Below are 25,586 nucleotides of genomic sequence, written 5' to 3'. Positions count from 1 at the left end.
GATAGAATCCCTGAGTTCATAATTTTCTTTCTTTTTTTTTTTTAAACAGAGTCTCACTCTGTTGCCCAGGCTGGAGTGCAGTGGTGCGATCTCGGCTCACAGCAAACTCCGCCTTCCAGGTTCACACCATTCTCCTGCCTCAGCCTCCCGAGTAGCTGGGACTACAGGCGCCTGCCACCACGCCTGGACAATTTTTTGTATTTTTAGTAGAGATGGGGTTTCACTGTGTTAGTCAGGATGGTCTGGATCTCCTGGCCTTGTGATCCACTGCCTTGGCCTCCCAAAGTGCTGGGATTACAGGTGTGAGTCAACGTGCCCTACCCATCATTTTCTTTAATCATTTTGTCCACTGAACTTAGGAGCAACCAACCAGCATCATTATGTTCCTTGGTTCTCCACATATGGTCAAAGGTATTATGTATAGAGTCACTAAAATATTTTTAAACAATGAAGTATATTTTGGGTGAAATTAAAATTCTGAAAAGCCTACATGAGCCCTCTATCTTCAGGATGGTCCTCGGCAGAGCACAAGTCAAATTTTCCTTATGCCTCAGAAGACCACTTGACGTGTGAAAGTGTGCTTATTAGGACAGATGGAGCAAGAACCAATAATGCTCAATCAGACATGTTGCATTTTTGCAACAATGGGCATAAGAAGGATATTTGAAAATACTTAAGCACTCTATTTGTGGTTAAGAGGACTTGATCACAACAAAAGTCTGCTCTTGTAAACTAGAATGATAAACCCCACATTCATATTTAGGATGAAATACAGCACTTACGTGGCCTGGCGCGGTGGCTCATGCCTGTAATCCCAGCACTTTGGGAGGCCAAGACAGGTGGATCACTTGAGGCCAGGAGTTCAAGACCAGCTTCAGCTGGTCAACATGGTGAAACTCCGTCTCTATTAAAAATACAAAAAAATTAGCCAGGTGTTGCGGAAAAGGTCTGTAGTCCCAGCTACTCAGGAGGCTGAGGCATGAGAATCGCTTGAATTCGGGAGATGGAGGTTTGAGTGAGCTGAGATTGTGCCACTGCATTCCAGCTTGGGCAATAGAGTGAGACTTTGTCTCCAAAACAAAACAAAACACCCCACAGCACCTACAGGCTGTTTCCTGCCTGCCAGTCACTGTTTCAGCCACTCAGACAGCTCCCCCAGCTTCTTTGCTGAGGTGAGGTCTGTCCTTCCGGGTCTCTGCTGGCTCTGGTCACTCACCTGGAGCAGGCCTGGCAGTGGGTTGAACACTGGGTTGGAAGGAAAGTAGTGTCTGTGTTGGAATGGTGTCTCAGCTCCATTGTTTGGTTAAGTCACCAGAGAGCTGTGCCTTCATGGTTCACCTGTCAAATTGGCAGAGCACCTATGCCATTCGCAGGGTGACATGAGGTCAGATCCATTCGTCCAGCAGATGTTCACTAAGAGTCTCCTCTGCGCAGGCACTGGACGGTGCTGGTGCAATTGGATGACACAGCCCCATGAACAGGGGAAACAGACGTGTTGCTGGATATTCACTTTACAACCCACAAGCAGCTGGGACTGTGAGGTCCGGAGGCTTCCTGGAGGAAGAGGCATCTAAGCCATGAATGAGATTGCTGGGCTGAAAATGTAAGAATGTTCTATTTTACTAGATATTAGCTAAGTTTTTAAAAATTAACATCTTTGGCCGGGCGCGGTAGCTCAGCCTGTAATCCCAGCACTTTGGGAGGCTGAGGCAGGTGGATCACGAGGTCAAGGGATCGAGACCATCCTGGCTAACATGGGGAAACCGTGTCTCTACTAAAAAAATACCAAAAAAATTAGGTGTGGTGGCGGGCGCCTGTAGTCCCAGGTACTCAGGAGGCTGAGGCAGGAGAATGGCGTGAACCCGGGAGGCAGAGCTTGCAGTGAGCCAAGATCGCGCCACTGCGCTCCAGCCTGGGAGACAGAGCAAGACTCCGTCTCAAAAAAAAAAATTAACATCTCTTATCCACAAAAAAGCATGAAAATTTCCATCTCCTCATATCCCCATCATTAATAGATGTTAAAGCTTACATATATATGTATATTATATATAAAACTTATATATTATATATATATAGTATTAGTTTCCATACTGCTGTAAAGAACTGCCTGAGACTGGGTAATTTATAAAGGAAAGAGGTTTAATTGACTCACAGTTCAGGATGGCTGGGGAGGCCTCAGGAAACTTACAATCAAGGCAGAAGGTGAAGGGGAAGCAAGGCATCTTCTTCACAAGGCAGAAGGAAGGAGAAGTGCCAAGCAAAGGGGGAAGAGCCCCTTATAAAATCATCCGATCTCATGAGAACTCACTCACTATCATGAGAACAGCATGGGGGAAGCTGCCCCGATGATTCAGTTACCTCCACCTGGCAATTACAATTCAAGATGAGATTCGTGTGGGAATACAAAGCCTAACCATATTTTATATATATGATATGTAGATAGATAGATATAGTATATATATCACATATAACCATATCTCATATATATATATATAATTTTTTTTTGTCCTGAGGTGCAGTCTCAAGAGGTCCTGAGAATATGTACCCCAACTCCTGGCTTGAGCAACGCTCCTGCTTCGGCCTCCCAAAGTGCTGATATTGCAGGCATGAGCCACCATGCCTGGCCCCAAAGCCTTTTTAATTATTGCCAAACTGATGGGTGTAGTAGTATAACTTTACTTTGCATTTCCCGACTGTTTAGCCTGATTAAGCAGCACCTTTTCTTTTGTTTGTTGGCCACTGGAATTTTTCTTCTGTGAATTGCTCCTCTACATGTTTAGCCCGCTTTTCTGTTGTGTTGTCCACTTCTTGATTTGCAAAAACCCCTTTTATGGGGTGGTATTAAGCTGCTATTGTCTTCAGCTGTGCAAACATTTTTTCTGAGTTTCTCCTTTATCCCTGTACTTTGTCTCCAGCCTCTTTTGGCACGCATACATTTAAACAGTCACATTTCCTAACTTCTGGGTTTCCAGTCTTGATTGAGAAGGTCTTCTCATATTTTACATTTTCTTACAAGATTCATATTATGGGTTTTTTTTTGTTTTTTTTTTTTTCATTTAATAAATCTTTTTCTTTTCTGGAATTTGTTTTGTGGGCTAGTGTAAGAGACAGGCCCAGGTGCATTTTCTTCCAGATGGGGAGTGAGCTGACTGCAGCGCCTCTCATTACATAATTCCACCCTTTCCTGCCAAATTAAAATGCCACATGTGGCTGGGCGTGGTGGCTCACACCTATAATCCCAGCACTTTGGGAGGCTGAGGCAGGCGGATTACTTGAGGTCAGGAGTTCAAGACCAGCCTGGGCAACATGGTGAAACCCCATCTCTACTAAAAATACAAAAATAACTGAGCGTGATGGCGCACGCCTGTAGTCCCAGCTACTCAGGAGGCTGAGGCAGGACAATCACTTGAACCTGGGAGGCGGAGGTTGCAATGAGCCGAGATCGTGCCACTGTACTCCAGCTTGGGTGACAGAGTGAGACCTTGCCTCAAAAAAAAAAAAAAAAAGAAAAGAAAAAAGGAAAGAAAAGAAACAAAGGGACACCATGGGACAAGCTGGCATGCAGGGAGCATGGGAGGAACCGAGTGGCACTTGTCTGTGACATTTAAGAGCACCCAGCCTCCAGCCAGTAGTGACAACAAAGAAGAGAACCTTTACTTTCTTTATTTTATTTCTTTATTTTCTCCATAACTCAACTTAATCTCTGATTTGAGATCCGTCATGCCTAGGAGGGTAGGGAACATAATCTCAGGAACTTTTGAGATGTAGACTCCCATCCAAGGTAGAGCTGGAGGGCAAGGATGGGATGACCTGGAGATACATCAGTCATTTGACTTGGGTGAGCGCCATATGAGAAACAAGGAATAGTACTGAGAATTAAAAGAGATATTTTATCATTATAAAGGAGTTACTTCATTAAGAAAACATCAAAGTCATAACAGTATGCATTCAATAATTCAAAATGCATGAAGCAAAAACTGACAGAAGTGAAAGGAGAAATTCCTTTCAGACAGGCAAGAGCCACTGCACCTGGCCTATCTGACTGATTTTAAGTGTGCAATTCACCGCCATTCAGTACATCTACAATGTCATGCAACTATCATCATTTTCCATCTCTGGAATTTTTTCATTGTCCCCAACATAAATTCTGTGTCCATTATGCAAAACTTCGCATTCCCCTCACCTCAGCCCCTGGCAATCTCTATTCTACTTTTTGTTTTTATGAATTTGCCTATTCTAGGTACTTCAAATAAGTAAAATCACACAATATGTGTCCCTCTGTGTCTGGCTTATGTCACTTGGCATAATGTGACACAGGTTGATCCATGCTGTAGCGTATGCCAAAATTCCGTTCCTTCAGATTGCCACAGAATATTCCATTGTATGTGTATACTGCATCTTGTTTCTCCATTCATCTGTGGATAGACATTTGAATTGTTTCCACATTTTGACTATTGTAAATAATGTTGCTCTCAACGTTGGTGTACAAATATCTGTTGAAGTCCTTGACTTCAGATTTTGCTTTTTTGTTTTGTTTTTTGTTTGTTTGTTTGTTTGTTTTTTGAGATGGAGTCTCACTCTGTGGCCCAGGCTGGAGTGCAATGGCACGATCTCGGCTCACTGCAACCTCTGTCTCCCAGGTTCAAGTGATTCTCCTGCCTCAGCCTCCTGAGGAGCTGGGATTACAGGCGTGCGCCACCACGCTGGGCTAATTTTTGTATTTTTACTAGAGACAGGGTTTCACCATGTTGGTCAGGCTGGTCTTGAACTCCTGACCTCATGATCCACAACCTCGGCCTCCCAAAGTGCTGGGATTACAGGCGTGAGCCACCGCTCCCGGCCCAGTTCTTTTGGATATATACCTAGAATTGGAATTGCTTGATCACAGGATAGTTCTGTGTTTAAATTTTTGAAGAATTGCCAGGCTGTTTTCCACAGTGGCTGTACCTTTTTGCATGCCCACCAACAAGGCACTAGGGCTCCAATTTCTTCACATTCACACCAAAGCTTATTTTTCATTTTTTGGAATTAAGAGTTTAATTTTAACAGTTATTCAGATTATATCACATTGCTCCATGGCAACAGTTAATAATGACATATTCTAGACATTTGATTAAAATATGTACTGCTGGCCGGGTGCGGTGGCTCACACCTATAATCCCAGCACTTTGGGAGGCCGAGGCAGGCAGATCACGATGTCAGGAGATTGAGACCATCCTGGCTAACATGGTGAAACCCTGTCTCTACTAACAATACAAAAAATTAGCTGGGTGTGGTGGCGGGCGCCTGTAGTCCCAGCCACTCGGGAGGCTGAGCAGGAGAATGGCGTGAACCCAGCAGTGAACGAACGGAGATTGTACCACTGCACTCCAGCCTGGGTGACAGAGCGAGACTCCATCTTTAAAAAAAAAAAAAAAAAATGCACTGCTTCCAAGAAGCCTTTCTCATTTTGAGAATGAGATTCAATTTTATAGATTCAAACAAGAATACCAATCGAAATCTCAGCAGACTGGATTGATAGAAATTGACAAGCTGGGCCGGGCGCGGTGGCTCAAGCCTGTAATCCCAGCACTTTGGGAGGCCGAGACGGGCGGATCACGAGGTCAGGAGATCGAGACCATCCTGGCTAACACGGTGAAACCCCGTCTCTACTAAAAAATAAAAAAAAAAAATTAGCCGGGCGAGGTGGCGGGCGCCTGTAGTCCCAGCTACTCGGGAGGCTGAGGCAGGAGAATGGCGGGAACCCGGGAGGCAGAGCTTGCAGTGAGCTGAGATCCGGCCACTGCACTCCAGCCCGGGCGACAGAGCGAGACTCCGTCTCAAAAAAAAAAAAAAAAAGAAATTGACAAGCTGATTCTAAATGGTATACAGAAATTCCATGGCTCACACCTGTAATCCCAGCAGTTTGGGAGGCTGAGACAGGAGGATAACTTGAGGCAGGAATTTGAGAATGGCCTGGACAATGTAGCAAGGCTCCATCTCTATGAAAATAAAATAAAATATTAGCTGTGTGTGGTGCCATATGCCTGTAGTTCTAGCTATTCAAGAGGCTGATGCAAGAGGATCACTTGAGCCCAGGAGACACAGACAAAAACCATATGATTATCTCAATTGAAACAATTACTAAATTGCATTTAATAAAATTCCATATCCTTTCATGATAAAACCTCCAAACAAACTAGGAATAGAAGGAACTTACTTCATAACAATTTGATATGACAAACCCTCAGCTGACATCACACTAAATGGGGAAAAGCTGAAAGTCTTTTCTCTAAGATCTGGAATAAGACAAGAATACCCACTCTCATCACCCCTATTCAATACAGTGATGGAAATCCTAGCCAGAGCAATCAGGCAAGAAAAAGAAATGAGAGGCATCCAGATTGAAAAAGTCAAACTCCCTCCTTGCTGATGATGTGATCATATATTTAGGAAAACCTAAAAACTCCACCAAAAAACTCCTAGAATTAATAATGAATTCAGTAAAGTTGCAGGATACAAAATCAACATACAAAAATCATTAGCATTTCTACACACCAAAAATGAGCTAGCTCAGAAAGAAATGAAGAAGCTCATTTATCTTGCTGGGAAAAAAAAAAAAAATCTAGGAATAAATCTAACCAAGAAGGTAAACTATCTCTACAATGAAAACTACAGAACACTGATGAAAGAAATTGAAGAGGACACAAACAAATGGAAAGACATCCCATACACATGAAATCAGAGAATTAATAGTGTTAAAATTGAGAGAGGAGACCAGTAGGACTTGTTTGGAAAGAACCAGCAGATGGTGACAAAAGCAATCCCTAGCTGCCCTCATTGCTCCTTCGCATAAGACACTCCCACCAGCGTCATGACAGTTTACAAATGTCATGGCAATGACCCAGAAGTTACCACGCCTTTCCACACCAATGACCCAGAAGTCACCACCCTTTCCTAAAAAGTTCTAAATAACCCCTCCATCAATTTGCATTAACTCACCCTTCTATTTGCATATAATTAAAAATGAGTATAAGCGAATATAAATACGGTTGCCAAGAGCCCATAGGTTGCCTGCTGTAGGTGCACTGCCCATGAGTTATCCCTGCTCCACAAAGAGCAGTGCCATTCAATTAAAAACTGCTCTCTAATACCACTGTCTTGCTCTTGAATTCCTTCTTGTGTGAACCCTAGAACCCTCCCAGGCTAAGCCCCAATTTGGGGGCTCACCTGTTCTGCATCACCTGGTGACCATGAAGACCACAAAGACAGCAGAGATGGCAGTGATTGGCAATTAGCAGACAGGCAGCAAGACAGTAGAGAGGAGAAAATTGGCAATTGGTGGTCAGCAATTGGCGGGATGGTGAGACAGGACAGAAAGATAGCAATAGATGGCAATTAGAAGTGGTGAGAGCAATTGGCAAGACAGACAACAGAGAGATGGCAGGAGGTAGCAGTTGGAGAGAGGTGGCAAGAGAGGTCAAGATGGTGATCAGCAAGAGACAGCAGGTGATCAGTGCTACAAGCAATCGAAGCTGCAGAGCTTCTAATACTGCAGAGGTGTAGCACTAGCCCAAAGGTTCATTTTAAGAGCCACTGTCTTGGCCAGGTGCAGTGGCTCACTCCTGTAATCCCAGCACTTTGGGAGGCTGAGGCCAGTGGATCACCTGAGGTCAGGAGTTTGACACCAACCTGGCCAACATAGTGAAACCCCATCTTTACTAAAAACACAAAAATTATCCTGACATGGTGGTGCACACCTATAATCCCAGCTACTCAGGAGGTTGAGGCAGGAGAATCGCTTGAACCCAGGAGGTGGAGGTTGCAGTGAGCCGAGATTGCGCCACTGCGCTCTAACCTGGGCAACAGAATGAGACTCCATCTCAAAATAAATAAATAAATAAATAAATAAATAAATAAATAAGAGCCACTGTCTTTCGTGGCAGCCAATGGAGCCAAGCAGATGGGCAAGCAGCCATAGCAGAACTGCCTTGTGTGGGACTCACTACTGCAGCTGGCATGCTGTTGGTACACCTGTTGATCCCCCTTTGGCAGCCAAGCTTGCCCAAGCTGGGGAAATCTGGGGAGAAGATCTTCACTGGGCCCCAGTTAGAGACTGATCAGCACCATTTTGGCTCCTGTGGACAGGTGACTGTCCCTTTGCCTCCTCCCTTCCATATCAGGTAAGCCAGGAAATAAGACTGTCAGCTAAATAGTCAATTCAAAGTCCCTCGAAGCATGCCTGACCAATTGCATCCTTGTTGCCCCTTCTCTTGGTCCCTTCTCCTCTCATGCCATTTAATTTTTCTGTTGGCCATTTTATTTCATTTTATTTTCCACTCTGAAATATATATATCTTTTGTAGTTTTTGCTTTAAATCCCCGCTAACTATATTTGGGCAATTCTTTAAGGCAGGACACTTGCTTGTGAGAGGTCCCTGTCGTATTGACCCTGGAAAAAGTTGTTCTATGCCCCCGACTTGGTCTTTGGGGTTCACTGTTGGCCACCCCCGATATGGTCCAGGGTTTTCCACATTTGGTGTGAGGACTCTCGTTGGCCAGTTCTCAGATACTCTGGGGTTTTAGGCATTTGGTATTGTTGGCCGCCCTCCAGGTGCTCAGGGGATGTCGGCATTAGCATTCTTTCTAGGACTGTGGCTTGGGTGCCCACCCCAGGGGAGTCTTGGCCTTGCGTTTTCTTGTTTTCTGCCCTAAAGTTATCATTTCTGTAACAACATCTTTTTTTTTTTTTTTTTTTTTTTTGGTGAGATGGAGTCTCGCTCTGTTGCCCAGGCTAGACGGCAATGGTGCAATCTCAGCTCACTGCAACCTCCACCTCCTGGGTTCAAGCGATTCTCCTGCCTCAGTCTCCTGAGTAGCTGGGACTACCAGCACACGCCACCACACCCAGCTAATCTTTGTATTTTTAGTAAAGATGGATTTTCCATGTTGGCCAGGTGGTCTCGAACTCCTGACTTGTGATTCGCCCATTTCGGCCTCCCAAAGTTCTGGGATTACAGGCATGAGCCACTGCGCCTGGCCTGTAACAACATTTTCTTTTGGTTTATTTACACTTTTCCTTCTACATTTCGTTTAATAAAAATATGTCTTTAGTCATATTTCATTCACTGGCAAACGCTTATAATCCACTTTCACAATGCCTTGCTACCTATACTTACGCCTTCTCTGCAAGAGGTAAAAATCTAAAAGCGAAAAATAGCAAGAGCCCAGTTTTCGCTAGACTTAGAAAAACTTCTGTGTCCAGTGTCAATCCTTCTAGTCATGGGGACAATAACAAGTATTTCAGAGGACTCACCACTAGGGTGTCTTTGGGCTATCAGTGCAAATTCAAATTCTGCTTAAAGGAAAACAAAACAAAACAAAACAAAAACCCCTCACTTTCTATTGCAGCACCATTTGGGTCCAATACAAATTTTTTTTTTTTTTTTTTTTTTTTTTTTTTTTTGAGACGGAGTCTGGCTCTGTCACCCGGGCTGGAGTGCAGTGGCCAGATCTCAGCTCACTGCAAGCTCCGCCTCCTGGGTTCACGCCATTCTCCTGCCTCAGCCTCCCGAGTAGCTGGGACTACAGGCGCCCGCCGCCTCGCCCGGCTAGTTTTTTGTATTTTTTTAGTAGAGACGGGGTTTCACCGTGTTCGCCAGGATGGTCTCGATCTCCTGACCTCGTGATCCGCCCGTCTCGGCCTCCCAAAGTGCTGGGATTACAGGCTTGAGCCACCGCGCCCGGCCACAAATTTTTAAAAAGAAGAAATTTGGCTTAAATATGATTCACTATAATGCTATTTTACAATTAGAGTTATTCTGTAAAAAAAAGAATAAGAAAAATTGGAGAAGGCTCTTTATATACAGGGTTTATAGCCCTTTACTGGCTCATGTCACTTCCAGGCACCAGAAGCTGTGCTTAAGGGATCCCCTCCTAGCTGCTCCCCTTAGAGGGCCTACACCCTCCCTGGAGACTTCTTAGGCCCCCAGTTATAAGGGGAATCCAGCCAGTTCTGTAATGCAGGATTCCACCCCAGGGTCATTAGACACCATTCCCTCTTATCCAACTAGCCCTACCCCCTACCTCCTGCTGTCTGAGAAGTTAAGCCCAACCAGTACCACCAGCAATGGGGCCCCATCCAACCCTAAAGTTAAACCTGTGTCCATTGCAGGAGCTACCTGACAGAAATGGGAGAAGACTAAAGAGTACATGTGCCATGGCCGGGCGCGGTGGCTCATGCCTGTAATCCCAGCACTTTGGGAGGCAGAGGCGTGTGGATTACCTGAGGTCAGGAGTTCGAGACCAGCCTGACCAACATGGTGAAACCCCGTCTCTACTAAAAATACAAAAAATTAGCCAGGCGTGGTGGCGCGCGCCTATAATCCCAGCTATTTGGGAGGCTGAGGTAGGAGAATTGCTTGAACCCGGGAGGCAAATGTTTCAGTGAGCTGAGATCCCACCATTGTACTCCAGCCTGGGCAACGAGAGTGAAACTCCATCTCAAAAAAAAAAAAAAAAAAAAAAAAATTACATGTGCCATTTTCTAAGTCAGATTTGACTTTATGCAAGAAAAGCATTGGCCAGTTTTTGAAGGATCCAAGAAAGTTTCTAGAAAATTGTATTGGCCGGGCGCGGTGGCTCAAGCCTGTAATCCCAGCACTTTGGGAGGCTGAGACAGGCGAATCAGGAGGTCAGGAGATCGAGACCATCCTGGCTAACACGGTGAAATCCCGTCTCTACTAAAAAATACAAAAAACTAGCCGGGCAAGGTGGCGGGCGCCTGTAGTCCCAGCTACTCGGGAGGCTGAGGCAGGAGAATGGCGTGAACCCGGGAGGCGGAGCTTGCAGTGAGCTGAGATCCGGCCACTGCACTCCAGCCTGGGCAACAGAGCGAGACTCTGTCTCAAAAAAAAAAAAATGTATTAAATTGACCATATTCTTTAACTTGGCATGACTTGCAAATATTGTTATCCACTTACTGTGCTGTGAAAAAAAAAAAAGTCCCACTCTGTTTCAGGGTCATTTGGTTAAGACCCTACAAAAACCAAACAAACAAAAACTTAGCCGAGCATGGTGGCGGGCAGTGTAATCCCACTTGGGAGGCTGAGGTGGGAGGATCGCTTGAACCAAGTAGGCAAAGGTTGCAGTGAGCCGAGATCACACCACTGCACTCTAGCCTAAAAAAAAAGGAAGAAAGAAAAAGAAAAACATTTACAAAATAAATAAAAATCTACTTACAGAAAGACATCATTAGTATAATGAAAAGGCAAGCCATAGACTGGAAGAAACTATTTGCAATACACATATTGCAAAGTCAAAGTCAAAAGACTTTTATCTAGAATTATTACATAAAGAGCTCTAAAAACTCAATCAAAAAACAAACCAAAAAAATTTTTGAATACAAACTTCTCAATAGATGATATACAAAGTCAGACACAGGCCGGGCGCGGTGGCTCAAGCCTGTAATCCCAGCACTTTGGGAGGCCGAGGCGGGTGGATCACGAGGTCAGGAGATCGAGACCATCCTGGCTAACATGGTGAAACCCCGTCTCTACTAAAAATACAAAAAACTAGCCGGGCGTGGTGGCGGGCGCCTGTAGTCCCAGCTACTCGGAGGCTGAGGCGGGAGAATGGCGTGAATCCGGGAGGCGGAGCTTGCAGTGAGCCGAGATCCCGCCACTGCACTCCAGCCTGGGCGACACAGCGAGACTCCGTCTCAAAAAAAAAAACAAACAAACAAAACAAACAAACAAACAAAAAACCAAAGTCAGACACAAAATAATACATATTGTGTGATTTATTTTTATGAAATTCTAGGAAAAACAAATTCATAGTATCAGAAAGCAGATCATAGGTCAATATAGAGGCTGATGAAGAGCAAAAAAGAAAGAAAGAAGGAAGGAGAGAGAGAGTGAAAGGAAGAAAGAAAGGACAAGGAGGAAGGAGGGAGGGAAGGAGGAAGGAAAGAAGAAAGGAAAGGAGGGAGGGGAGAGAGAAAGAAAGAAAAGAAAGAGAAAGAAAAAAGAAAGGAAGGAAGGAAAGAAAGAGAAAGAAAAAGAGAAGGAGAGAAAGAAGAAAGAGAAAAGAAAAGAAAGAAAAGGCAGGAAGACAGGAAGGAAAGAAGGAAGGAAAAAATCAGTGGTTGTCTGGATTATAGGGTGGGCATGGGGCTTGATTGGGAAGGAGCACAAGGGGTAGTTTTAGGTGTGATTTAAATGTTCTAAATATTTTTCTTCTTCTTCTTTCTTCTTTCTTCTTCTTCTTTTTTGTTTGAGACAGGGTCTTCACTCCAAAGCCCAGGCTGAAGTGCAATGGCATTACCACAGCTCACTGCAGCCTCGACCTCCTAGGCTCAGGTGATCCTCCCACCTCGGCCTCCTGAGTAGCTGAGACTACAGGCGTGTGCCACCACACCCGACTAATATTTGTATTTTTAGTAGAGACGAGGTCTCACTATGTTGACCAGGCTAGTCGCAAACTCCTGGGTTCAAGAGATCCTTCAGTCTCAGCCTCCTGAAGTGTTGGGATTACAGGCGTGAGCCACTGTGCCCGACCAAAAATGTTCTGTATGTTTTTTCTTTTTCTTTTTTCTTTTTTTTTTTTTTTTTGAGACGAAGTCTTGCTCTGTCACCCAGGCTGGAGTGCAGTGGCAGGATCTCGGCTTACTGAAAGCTCCGCCTCCTGGGTTCACGCCATTCTCCTGCCTCAGCCTCCTGAGTAGCTGGGACTACAGGCACCCGCCACCACGCCCGGCTAATTTTTTTGTATTTTTAGTGGAGACGAGGTTTCACCGTGTTAGCCAGGATGGTCTCGATCTCCTAACCTCGTGATCCACCCGCCTTGGTCTCCCAAAGTGCTGGGATTACAGGTCTGAGCCACCATGCCTGGCCTCTGGGGATCTCTTTTCATTTTCACTCCTCAGCCAGGGTGGGGGGTGGTGGGGGGTGGTGGGGGGTGGTGGGGGCTGGGACATGGGCTCTTCCTGGGGACATCCCAACTCCTCTGCTCCTTTCTACAACCTCTGCTGTTCCTCTCTTCCCCTCTCCTCATGCTTTCATAATTGCCTTGGTGGGCAGTGGTAAGGTGACCAGCTCAATATCAGAGCATTTATTCTTCCAAACCTTTTTGGGTTTGGGGGAGTTTTTGTTTTGTTCTGTTTTTTAGACAGCATTTCACTCTGTCTCCCAGGCTGGAGTGCAGTGGTACGATCATGGCTCACTGCAGCCTCAACCTTCGGGGCTCAGGTGATCCTCCCCAGTCAGCCTCCCAAGTAGCTGGGACCACAAGTACAAGTCACCACACCTGGGTAATCTTTGTATTTTTTCTTTTTTTCTTTTTTTCTTTTTTTTTTTTTTTTTGAGATGAAGTCTTGCTCTGTCACCCAGGCTGGAGTGTAGTGGCGCGATCTCGGCTCACTGCAAGCTCTGCCTCCCAGGTTCACGCCATTCTCCTCCCTCAGCCTCCTGAGTAGCTGGGACTACAGGCACCCGCCACCACACCCGCTAATTTTTTTGTATTTTTAGTAGAGACGGGGTTTCACCGTGTTAGCCAGGATGGTCTCGATGTCCCAACCTTGTGATCCGCCCACCTCAGCCTCCCAAAGTGCTGGGATTACAGGTGAGAGCCACCGCACCCGGCCAATCTTTGTATTTTTTGTAGAGACAGAGTTTGACCACGCTACCTAGGTTGGTCTGGAACTCCTGGCCTCAAGCCATCCACCCGCCTCAGCCTCCCAAAGTGCCGAGATTACAGGCGTGAGCCACTGTGCCGGCCCATATCTATCGTTTATGACACTGAAACTGGTATTGTGAGTTCTTTTGTTGTATGGTGTCCTGAGTCAGGGACTGGAGAGGGAGGGTCACAGGACAACAGGAAATGTGTGTGTATGTGTGTGTGTGTCTGTGTGTCTGTGTGTGTCTGTGACCTGTGATATGATCTCACACTGTGTTCTCCTGTTCAGGTGTCTGTTAGAATCGGGTTGAGGGGAGTGAGGGAGGATGGAAGTCTGGTGGGGAGCAGCGCTGATGCTTGATTTTGGACCCTGGCAGGGCTGGAGAGAGATCTTGGAGATAAAAGAGACCCGAGATAGGGGGAGAGTCTGAGAGTGGGGAGGAAGATGTCTTGAGAATAGGTAAGCCAGATTTCAGGCTGGAGAAGGCAGAATGTGAGTTTGGTCAGAAATGTCCATGGGCGCTGGCTGGAGGAGGCAGCAGACAGTTAGGGAGGGAGCTCTGGAGTTTAGGAGGGAGTGGCGAGGCCAGTGGATTGGGCCTGTCTTGCTGCCTGCTTATTTAGTGTTTGGTGATGGGGAAGCAGGATTTTATTTTTTCCTTTTTACTGGAATTTGGCCAGATTAAGCTCTAGGACTGCCCTGGACATATGGCCTCTCCAAACCCTGGGACCAGCCAAGGCTTCTTATGTGGGGTCACCCCAGCCAGCCCCATGGCCCTGTTCTTCACACGGCTACCTTATCTGGGACCACATTTCCAATGGGTCTCCGATCTAGAAAGCTGGAATTATCCAGAGAGGCTCTGGATCAAGGGGGTAGGGCATGTCTCTGCCAACATGGGACTTACTTTCTGCCTCTTTAAGATGTCAGCTCCACCAGGCCTCACGACTTCTTCTTGTCCACTCCTCTATCCTGGGCACATTGTGGACACACGGTAAATGTCTGCTGAGTGAACGAGCCAAGATCTGAGGGGATTCCCTGGGGTGGGAAGAGCCACGAATCTTCTCTACAGCCCCAAGGGCAGAAGGCTGACCGTCCCACGGAAGCTAACGGGGGATGGATTTGACCCTACATCAGAAAGGGCCTTGACCAGCCAGAGCTCCTGAGAGCATCCTGTCACCTGAGCTGACCATGCTGGGGCCAGGGGTGGACCCGGAATGACCCTGTGGAAAAATGATTTGCTTCAAGGCAGAACTGAAGGGCCCCTGAGGGTCCTTCCAGCCACTGTGTCCAGAACCAGGCTTCTGGGTCCCATTGTGGTAGGTAATGGCAGTTGAGATGGCAGCTCTCAGCCAAGAGCAGTGGTTCACACCTGTAATCCCAACACTTTGGGAGGCCAAGGCGGGAGGATCGCTTGAGCCCAGAGTTCAGGACCAGCCTGGGCAACATGGTAAAACCCCCCATCTCTACAAAAATACATAAATTAGCCAGGGGTGGTGGTGCAGGCCTGTAGTCCCAGCTACCTGGGAGGCTGACGTGGGAGGATCGCTTGAGCTCAGGAGTTCAGGATCAGCCTGGGCAACATAGCCATCCCCCGTCTCCATTTTTTTTTTTTAATGTAAAAAAGAGAGAGAGAGAGAGAGATGGCAGTCAGACAAATCTAGGTTTAAATCCTGGGTCCTCCATTAATCTGCGTGATTTGGGCATGTTACTCAATGTCTCTAAACCTGTTACCTCATTTACAATGTGAAGATACTAATGGTATCACCTCAAAGGCTGGTTGTAAGCATTAGATTCAAACAATAACCTTTTTTTTCCCCTTGAGTCCAGGTCTTGCTCTGTAACCCAAGCTGGAGTGCAGTGGCTCACTGCAACCTCGACCTCCTGGGCTCAGGCAATCCTCCCGCCGCAGTCTCCCGAGTAGCTGGGAGCACAGATGTGCACCACCACGCCCTGCTCATTTCTGGTTTTGTTTGTTTGTTTCTTTTTGTATAAACAGGGTCTCAGTTTGTTGCCCCAGCTGGTCTCAAACTCCTGACCTGAAGCAATCCTCCTGCTGCGACCTCCAAAGTGCTGGGATTACAGGCATCATCCACTGCACTCAGCCTCAAACAATAGCCTATTACATATTTAGCTCAACATCTGGCACACGGCCTAGACTCAATAAACATTGGCTATTGTTACTGTGCTGGAGATGGGCCAGAGGGGGCTGGTTCCCAAGGCCCAGTGAACCAGGACGGACCACATGTAAAGTAAACAAACTGGTTAGCAGACAGAAAGGTGCATGCAGTGCTTCCTTTAGATACCCAAAGTGCACTTTTCTAGTATGATACAATCTTTTTTTAAGAGACAGGGTCTTGCTATGTTGCCCAGGCTGGAGTACTGTGACTGTTCACAGGCACGATCCCACTACCGATCAGCCCAGGAGTTTGGATCCACTCCTTTCCGACTTGGACAGGCTCACCCCTCTCAGGCAACGTGGTGGTCCTGCTCCCAGAAGGTCACCATACTGAAGCTGAACTTAGTGCAGACACTCGATGGGCACAGTGCACTGTGGCCTAGAACTCCAGGGCTGAAGCGACCCTCCCACCTCAGGCTTCCCAGTAGCTAGAACTACAATTTCATACAATTTGGATTCATATAGTTCCAAATAATCATGGGTAATGGGAGCAATATCTAGAGATGCAAAAGGTGGTGTTTTTAAAAGAGCTACAGAAACAGATACTAAATCCATAACTGGTACCGACGTTTCTCATTTGTGTTAAACACAAAATGACAGATATCTTGATTCTAAGTCACTTATGCACACAGAAAGACTTCAGACCTAGTTTCTTCTCTCTTAGAACAAACAACTGCAACAAAAAAGGCTATCTAGGGCTGGGCACAGTGACTCATGCCTGTAGTCCCAGCACTTTGGGAGGCTGAGGCAGGCAGATCACTTGAGGTTAGGAGGTCCAGACCAGCCTGGCCAACATGGTGAAACCCCATCTCTATTAAAAATACAAAAATTAGGCCGGGCGCGGTGGCTCAAGCCTGTAATCCCAGCACTTTGGGAGGCCGAGACGGGCGGATCACGAGGTCAGGAGATCAAGACCATCCTGGCTAACGCAGTGAAACCCCGTCTCTACTAAAAAAAAAAAAAATACAAAAAACTAGCCGGGCGAGGTGGTGGGTGCCTGTAGTCCCAGCTACTCGGGAGGCTGAGGCAGGAGAATGGCGTAAACCCGGGAGGCGGAGCTTGCAGTGAGCTGAGATCCGGCCACTGCACTCCAGCCTGGGTGACAGAGCGAGACTCCGTCTCAACAACAACAACAAAAAAATTAGCCAGGCATGGTGGGACATGCCTGTAATCCCAGCTACTAGGGTGGCTGAGGCAAGAGAATCGCTTCAACCCAGGAGGTGGAGGTTGCGGTGAGCCAAGATCATACCACGGCACTCCAGCCTGGGCAACAGAGCAGGACTCTGTCTCGAAAACAAACAAACAAAAAAGCTATCTAGATTGTGCTACTGACAATATTTATATTGTTTTATTAACCTAAACTCTGTGTTAAACTGGATCATTTGTGGAAACAGTAAGCATATCAATAACGACAATAAACTTTCAGGATTTTTTTGTTATTTTATTTTTTGAGATAGGGTCTCACTCTGTCACCCAGGCTGGAGTGTAGTGGCACAATCACAGCTCATTGGAGCCCCAACTTCCCAAGCTCAAGTGATTCTCCCACCTCAGCCTTCTGAGTAGCTGGGATTACAGCTGCATGCCACCAAGCCTAGTTAATTTTTTTTTTAGACACAGGGTTTCACTATGTTACCCAGGCTGGTGTCAAACTCCTGGACTCAAACTATCTTCCTGCCTCAGTCTCCCAAAAAAGTGTTGTGATTTTAACCAAGTATTCCCATTTTTCTTAGAAAAAGAGAGTAAGTTACTATTATCTTTTTCTTCTTTTCTCTTATTTTCTTTTCTCCATTTCTCCTATTCCCCACTTCCTAATTAACCAATGCAATTATAACCTTTCAGCTCCCCTTCACCAGACACTCCCCACAGGGAAAGTTCATCTAACCATGTGCTTAGAGGCTCCAGGGCAGAACTCTCTCCCACCAAGCGACTGTCTCAGAGATATCAGTCAATGTGCAACCCAAAGTATGCCCACTACGAAACTCTCTCCCACCAGGAAGTTGCCTCAAGAGACAACAGTCCATCTACGACCTCAAGTATGCCCGCTACAAGACTCTCTCCCACCTGGAAAGTTTTTGGCCACTTTTACAACCCATAAAGGTGCCAGCAGTCACCAACTTGACTGCCCAGTAGATAAGGCACCAAAGAGAGTAAGCAGATCCCCCACCTGCTTGCTTCCTCTCCCGTGTGCCATGCATGCCACTATGCCAGCCTCCCCCACATTAAAAGCACCCACTTTCTGCTCCAAAGCCAAGGCAGCACCTTTAAGGCAGGAAGCCTATACTTCTTCCCCTAAGTTAGCTTTGGAATAAAAAGTCTCTTTCTTTCTACCAGACATTACTCTCATTAACTGGACTCTGCAAGCAGCAAGTGACCGAACCTGCATTTCAGTTACAATTTTGGTGACCCATATGGGGAAGTGCTGTCCGCTCTAGGTGAGTCTGAGCTGGACAGCCCAGTTATGCTCCTGGGTGAGGCATGGGGTCACCTGTGAGTGCCAGCTGCTCATAGCTAGCAGATCCCCTGACAGGAACATTATGGAACTTTCTGGCAGCTGCCAAAAGTGCTTTTGTTTTTGGAGGAGGCTTCCTTTCACCTCCCGGCATGACATCTGCCATCTTCAGTGTTTCACTGGTACAAAGCAAGTGACCTCTGAAGAAGACAGCAAACTTTGAAACTGGGTGAGTTATTTGGAGTGCACCTGACCCCTGACCACCCTCTACTTTTTTTTTTTTTTTTTCTGAGATGGGGTCTCACTCTGTCGCCCAGGCCGGAGTGCAGTGATGCGATCTCGGCTCACTGCAAGCTCCGCCTCCCGGGTTCACGCCATTCTCCTGCCTCAGCCTCCTGAGTAGCTGGGACTACAGACGCCCACCACCACGCCCAGCTAATTTTTTATACTTTTAGTAGAGACGGGGTTTCACTGTGTTAGCCAGGATGGTCTCGATCTTCTGACCTCGTGATCTGCCTGCCTCAGCCTCCCAAAGTGCTGGGATTACAGGCATGAGCCACTGCGCCCGGCCCACCCTCTACCTCTTTTGGGGTGTCACTGGGGGCCCTGCTCTACTTAAGATTTGGCTGCTATTGACACCATTTGAGCATTTTATGCATTTATATTTGTTTGTACATGTGGAACCATAAGAGCTTTGCTCAGCTCAAACTGCCTATGGAGGCATTTGGATCTGAGGAGGGGGATTCAGGACCTCACCCAGCCTCTCAATTGGAGACTCACTGGGAAGCACACTGTTTGTTTGCACATGCGAATGTATGACTGTGTGTGGGCCCTGGCCCTTTTCTAGACTCTCTACCTTCAATTTCACCCTCCTGACTATCCAGGAGAGCTGCCCACATGGGCTACTGAGACTCTCCCTGATGGAAGACAAACAAGAATGGTGGGGTTTTTGTTTTGTTTTGTTTTGTTTTCCAAGAAGACTCACCATTTTTTTTTTTTTTTTTTTTTTTTGAGACAGAGTCTTACTCTGTCACCCAGGCTGGAATGCAGTGGCACGATCTTGGCTCACTGCAACCTCCACCTCCTAGATTCAAGCAATTCTTCCATCTCAGCCTCCTGAGTAGCTGGGATTACAGGCATGCACCACCATACCTGGCTAATTTTTGTATTTTTAGTAGAGACAGGGACTCACCATGCTGGCCAGCCTGGTCTCGAACTCCTGACCTCAGGTGATCCGCCCTCCTCGGCCTCCCAAAGCCCTGGGATTATAGGCGTGAGCCACCTTGCCCGGCCTCATCTATTTTTTTTTTTTTTTTTTTTTTTTTATTCTATTTTTTTTTTTGAGACGGAGTCTTGCTCTGTCGCCCAGGCTGGAGTGCAGTGGCGCAAACTCGGCTCACTGCAAGCTCCGCCTCCCGGGTTCACGCCATTCTCCTGCCTAGCCTCCCGAGTAGCTGGGACTACGGGCGCCCGCCACTGCGCCCGGCTAATTTTTTCTATTTTTAGTAGAGACGGGGTTTCACCATGGTCTCGATCTCCTGACCTTGTGATCCACCCGCCTCGGCCTCCCAAAGTGCTGGGATTACAGGCGTGAGCCACCGCGCCCGGCCCCGGCCTCATCTATTTATCAGTATTACTATTTAGCCACTTCCCAGCAGTGTGACTGTTGTAACAAGAACAAGACTTACTTTCTAAAGGTAACAAAATAACAAGGCCATCGTAGACGGAACACTGGGAACACTCCTTATAGGGAACTGGCTTTTCTTTTCTAGCCAGGTGCCAGGTAGCATTCCTGAACACACGCCTCCTGGTCCCAAACAGAGGAACATCTTCGCTCATCTCAGCCCCGTGGTTGGGGGGCAGTGGTATTCTGGACGGCCATCTCCCTGCCCCTCCTCACAGCACCTGACCTTCTCAGTTCATCTGGATAAACCTGCTGTGCTTCCTGTCCAGGGAGTGAGAAGTGAGGCGCTCCTGAAAGGCTGAGCCAAAGTCTAGTAACTGTGGCTGGAAGGCTCGTGAGTTTCTTTTTGGTCACTTTACCTTTTTTTCTTCCTCTCCTTTCTTTCTCGCGCCCCGCTTGTGAATCCCAGCTCCTATGCAGAGGCCTGCCAGCTTGGCTTTCTCTCTCTTCTTTTCTGCCTTCTTCACGTCTGCTGTTACCAAGCTGCCTGTGCTGAGATAAGACTCATTGTTTGCGGACTAGCTAGAATGTGAACACTGGAAACAAATTTGAAACTGAAGGAAAAATGGGCAAAAGAGGTGTTTTTAAAAATCAAACTGCCATAGACACAGCTTTACCAAAAATTTTTTTAAATTAATTATTATTATTATTATTTTTGAGACAGAGTCTCACTGTGCCACCAGGCTGGAGCACAGTGGCGCGATCTCACTCACTGCAATCTCCACCTTCCAGGTTCACGCCATTCTCCTGCCTCAGCCTCACGAGTAGCTGGGACTACAGGCGCCCACCACCATACCCGGCTAATTTTTTTGTATTTTTAGTAGAAACGGGGTTCCACCGTGTTGGTCAGGATGGTCTCGATCTCCTGACCTCGTGATCTGCCCGCCTTGGCCTCCCAAAGTGTTGGGATTACAGGCGTGAGCCACCGCGCCCAGCCTGAGTCAAGTTCTTTAGGGTTGACTCGTGGTAGGCAAAGCTGCCCTGGGGTGCCACTAGTCATATTGCCGCCCGATTCCTACCAGAATTCATCCTATGCTCATTTATTTCCGGTGTTCCTAGGTCTCGTGGGCCTATAGACTGTGACCCCTGGAGGGGCAGGGGACGCCAACATACATTCATCTCTCCTCCAAGTTTTTGATATACAAGGGAAAGCTACTCCTAAAAGAACAGATGACTCCCTGGGAATCAGGAGTGGTTACAGGATTGACTTCTTCCCAGTCATTGACACACAAAAATGAAACCAGTTGGGTCACAAACAGAAGCCCTATGGGGTGTGATGTTAATCCTTTGCTGCCCAGTGGGTCTATAGGGATGTTCGTCTGCTGCGATAGGAGTGGCCAAAAAATTTCTGTTTTCCGGAAAGGGCAGTACTCCCCTCTTATTTATTTATTTATTTATTTATTTATTTATTTATTTATTATTATTATTTTTTGAGACGGAGTCTTGCTATGTTGCCAAGCTGGAGTGTAGTGGCACGATCTCAGCTTACTGCAACCTCCGCCTCCCAGGTTCAAGCGATTCCCCTGCCTCAGCCTCCTGAGCAGCTGGGATTACAGGCACACACTAGCACGCCTGGCTAATTTTTTGTATTTTAGTAGAGATGGGGTTTCACCGTTAGCCAGGATGGTCTCGAATTCCTGACCTCGTGATCCGCCCACCTCAGCCTCCCAAAGTGCTGGGATTACAGGCGTGAGCCACCGCGCCCGGCCAGTACTCCCCCTTCCTAGAGTAGGCAGTTGCTTTTGCCCTGTGTGGTCTCATCTGAGAGAAGGCACCATATATGGTTTCCTCACTTACAAGTGGAATCCCATTTATCTCACTGAGGCCTTGGGAACTTGGGAACTTGGCAACTACAGTTGGATCAGAGCATTGCAGGGAAACTTCTGCTTTTATGTCATTAACACAACAGTGAGTGCAAAAGACGGAATCATGAGTGCACTGGAGATCTAGACACCCAACTTCCCAGGTCCAGGCAACAGTGGTAGGGGGATTCAGGTGAAATCTGTCAAGTGGGGGAGAGGTCCACCTAACAAGTTGGGGTTCTGGGTACCTTAGGATTGCTGTGGTTAGTTAGGAAGCCTAGGGAGATGACAGTGAGATTTTCTGGATGGTACAGAAGGTACAACTGTCTCTCCTGGGGATATTGATGACACATCCATAAACTGTGAAGATGATTCCCTGATGCTATAACTTTTGAAATATTTACTATGGAGTTTTGTTCCCAGCCACAGTCAATCAGGGTAACTAGGAGATCAAAGCCTTAGAGTAGTGTCTAACACCCAATGAAGACAAAATAGGTGTTTCCTAGGAGGAGGCAGTTGGCAAAAGCAGTAGAAAAGAAGTATTACAGTCAGGAAGAAGAGAAAAATGAATGCCTCTATTTCCACCCACAGCATCACATTACCATTTCTGGCTGAGTGTTGATTCTTTTTTCTTTTTTTTCCATTTTTTGGGGGAGGGGAATGGAGTCTCGCTCTGTCACCCAGGCTGGAGTGCAGTAGCGTGATCTCGGCTCACTGTAACATCTGCGTCCCGGGTTCAAGCAATTCTCCTGCCAAAGCTTCCCGAGTAGCTGGGATTACAGGCACCTGCCACCACACCCAGCTAATTTTTGTATTTTTAGTAGAGATGGGGTTTCACCATGTTGGCCAGGCTGGTCTTGAACCCTTTACCTCAGATGATCTGCCCACCTTAGCCTCTTAAAGTGCTGGGATTACAGGTGTGAGCCACTGCACCCGGCTGAATGTTGATTCTTTTAAACAGGTGGCATAGGTTCACAGATGTAGGTCATGGTGTCCTTTTGTGCCTGCAACTCATAAGGAACAAGTTTAGGCCAGGCATGGTGGCTCATGCCTGTAATCCCAGCACTTTGGGAGGCCGAGACAGGCGAATCATTTAAGGTCAGGAGTTCGAGACCAGCCTGGCCGACATGGTGAAACCCTGTCTCTACTAAAAATACAAAAATTAGCCAGTTGTGGTGACACACGCCTGTAATCCCAGCTATTTGGGAGGCTGAGGCAGGAGAATTGCTTGAACCCGGGAGGCGGCGGTTGCAGACAGCTGAGATCGCACCACTGCATTCCAGCCTGAGCGACAAAGCGAGACTCCTCAAAAAAAAAAAAAAAGGAAAGAAAGAAACAGGTTTAATGCTGGAAGTTTAGCAGCAGTGGGAATACTCAGCAACACCCGATAGGGGCTCTTCCTTTTTTTTTTTTTTTTTAGACGGAGTTTTACTCTTGTCACCCAGGCTGGAGTACAGTGGCATGATCTCGGCTCACACAGGTGTGAGCCACCGCACCCAGCAGGGGCCCTTCCATTTTGGTTGTAATTGATCCTCAGGGCTTCCTTCTTTCCACATTTTTAGTAAGACTAAGCCTCCCGGTTGAAGGGGTGGGAGTAATTCTTTCTCTTATGGAAGGAGGCAATATTTTGTTTCCATACCTTGAAGGACTTTTGAACCTGGCCTAATTGATAATATGAGTGGGCATTCTATGTGTCTCTCCATCAAACAAGAGGTCTGAAGTTAAAATGCTGCGCAAAATAAGATTAAAACTTATTTTGCAAATAAATTTGTCCTACTATGATTTGTCTTTAGCAAAATTGGGATTAGAGAGATAAATATTATGTTTTGGAAAAAAAACTATAGGCCGGGAGCAGTGGCTCACACCTGTAATCCCAGCAGTTTGGAAGACTAAGGCAGGCAGATCACTTGAGGCCAGGAGTTCGAGACCAGCCTGGCCAACATGGCAAAACCTAGTCCCTAGTAAAAATACAAAAAATTCGGTGGGTGTGGTAGCACATGCTTGTAATCCCAGCTACTCGGAAGGCTGAGGCACGAGAATCACTTGAACCTGGGAAGCAGAGCCTGCAGTGAGCCAAGATTGTGCCACTGCACTCCAGCCTGGGCAACAGAGCGATACTCTGTCTCCAAAAAAAAAAAAAAAAATTATAGTAAACCTGTTGTTAGATTCTAGTCTTGTCTGTGTTTTGTTTTTTTTGTTTGTTTGTTTGTTTTGAGTTTTTATAATTTTCCACAACTTGGATTAATTTTCCAGGCTACAGATTATTAAATTAATGCTTTCAAATTATTCTTCCATTGTTCTGATTTGAACTCAATGAAATTATTATTACATTATTCCTTGTAATACAGGTGAGAAAAACACATCAGATGGCTACCCCCTTCCTCCTCTGTGATTAAAGAGGCTTTGAATCTAACATCTGGATAAATTTTGCCCAAAATTAACCTTTCTTTTTCTTCTGTTTCCATATAAATGCCTTTTTTTTTTTTTGAGACAAAATCTCACTCTGTCACCCAGGCTGCAGTGCAGTGGCTTGATCTCAGCTCACTGCAACCTCTGCCTCTCGAGTTCAAGTGATTCTCCTGCCTCAGCCTCCCAAGTAGCTGGAACTACAGGTGCCTGCCACCACACCTGGCTATTTTTTGTATTTTTGGTAGAGACAGGATTTCACCATATTGGCCAGGCTGGTCTCGAACTCCTGACCTTGTGATCCACATGCTTCGGCCTCCCAAAGTGCTGGGATTACAGGCATGAGCCACTGCACCTGGCCAGAAATGCCTCTTATGAAAAATCTTTTTCATAAGTTTGCTTTCATCACATGTAAATGCCTAGCCCATCTGCAATGCCACCTCCTGGATGGGATGCAACTATTTAACCAAACTGATCCATTCTCAAGAACTAGACAGGACTTATGATCACCTTCATGAGTGTTTATAGCTCTTCCAATAACCTGTTAAATCCATATTTAGCCAACCTGTCATCATATCTAGTTACGATGGACAGTGGGGAACCTGCCTTTTAATTAAGACTAACTGCTGTGTATACATTCCAGATAATCTGGGAAATGTCTCAGCCCTGCAAGATATGCACCAGCAAGTCAAAACGATGTCTGCCGCCACATGGTCGCTCGATCCATGGATGGCATTCTGGCTCGGGTCAGGACCGTCTTGGTGATGGAAGCTACTTACTACTCTAGCTCTAGTTGCAAAAACAGGTAGACTTCTCCAATGTGGATTTTACTGCTGTTGTATCCTCTGTATGAGACTGCACAACAGGGTTTCCCAGAGAATTTCCACACCTTGCACCATAATGTTCCAACAAATATCATCTGTAAGACTGGGCACTTGTGAAGATTTCCAACTTCAACTAGATCATTTCCTCTTTGACACCCAATGACCTACAACCCCTTTCAGCCAGAAGTAGCCAGAATGAATATAGTATTCAAATCCCAAAGAAATGGAACAGAACTTGACGGTGGGGAATTGTAACCAAGTACTCCCAGTTTTCAAAGAAAAAGATAATGAATTACTACTATGTTTTTTAAATTATTTTCTCTTATTTTCTGTTTTCTCCATTTCTCCCATTCCCCACTTCCTATGTAGCCCTTTAGAAATGCAATCATAAGCTTTTACCTCCACTTCACCACACACTCCCTAGGGACAAGTTCATCTAACTAGGTGCTTAGAAGCTCCAGGGCAGAACTCTATCCCACCAGGGACTGCCTAAACAGATAACAGTCAATTTACAAACCAAAGTGTACCCGCTATGAAACTCTCTCCCACCAGGAGGTTGCCTCAAGAACCTACATTACAACAATAGTCCACC

At 46.4% G+C, this 25,586-nt stretch overlaps 1 long non-coding RNA gene across 1 annotated transcript; it reads left to right on the top strand.

Moving 5' to 3' along the window:
* The first annotated feature begins 1,021 nt into the window (after positions 1-1,021).
* LOC108581879 lies at positions 1,022-25,306 on the top strand. Its single transcript, XR_002516939.2, has 4 exons — positions 1,022-1,603; positions 17,669-18,261; positions 20,051-20,296; positions 24,814-25,306. It is a non-coding gene; the product is annotated as an uncharacterized LOC108581879 (long non-coding RNA).
* The last annotated feature ends 280 nt before the right edge of the window (positions 25,307-25,586 follow it).

Source organism: Papio anubis, chromosome 12, assembly GCF_008728515.1.
Source record: "Papio anubis isolate 15944 chromosome 12, Panubis1.0, whole genome shotgun sequence".
Taxonomy (NCBI): Eukaryota; Metazoa; Chordata; class Mammalia; order Primates; family Cercopithecidae; genus Papio; species Papio anubis.
This window is presented reverse-complemented; position numbering and strand designations above follow the sequence as displayed.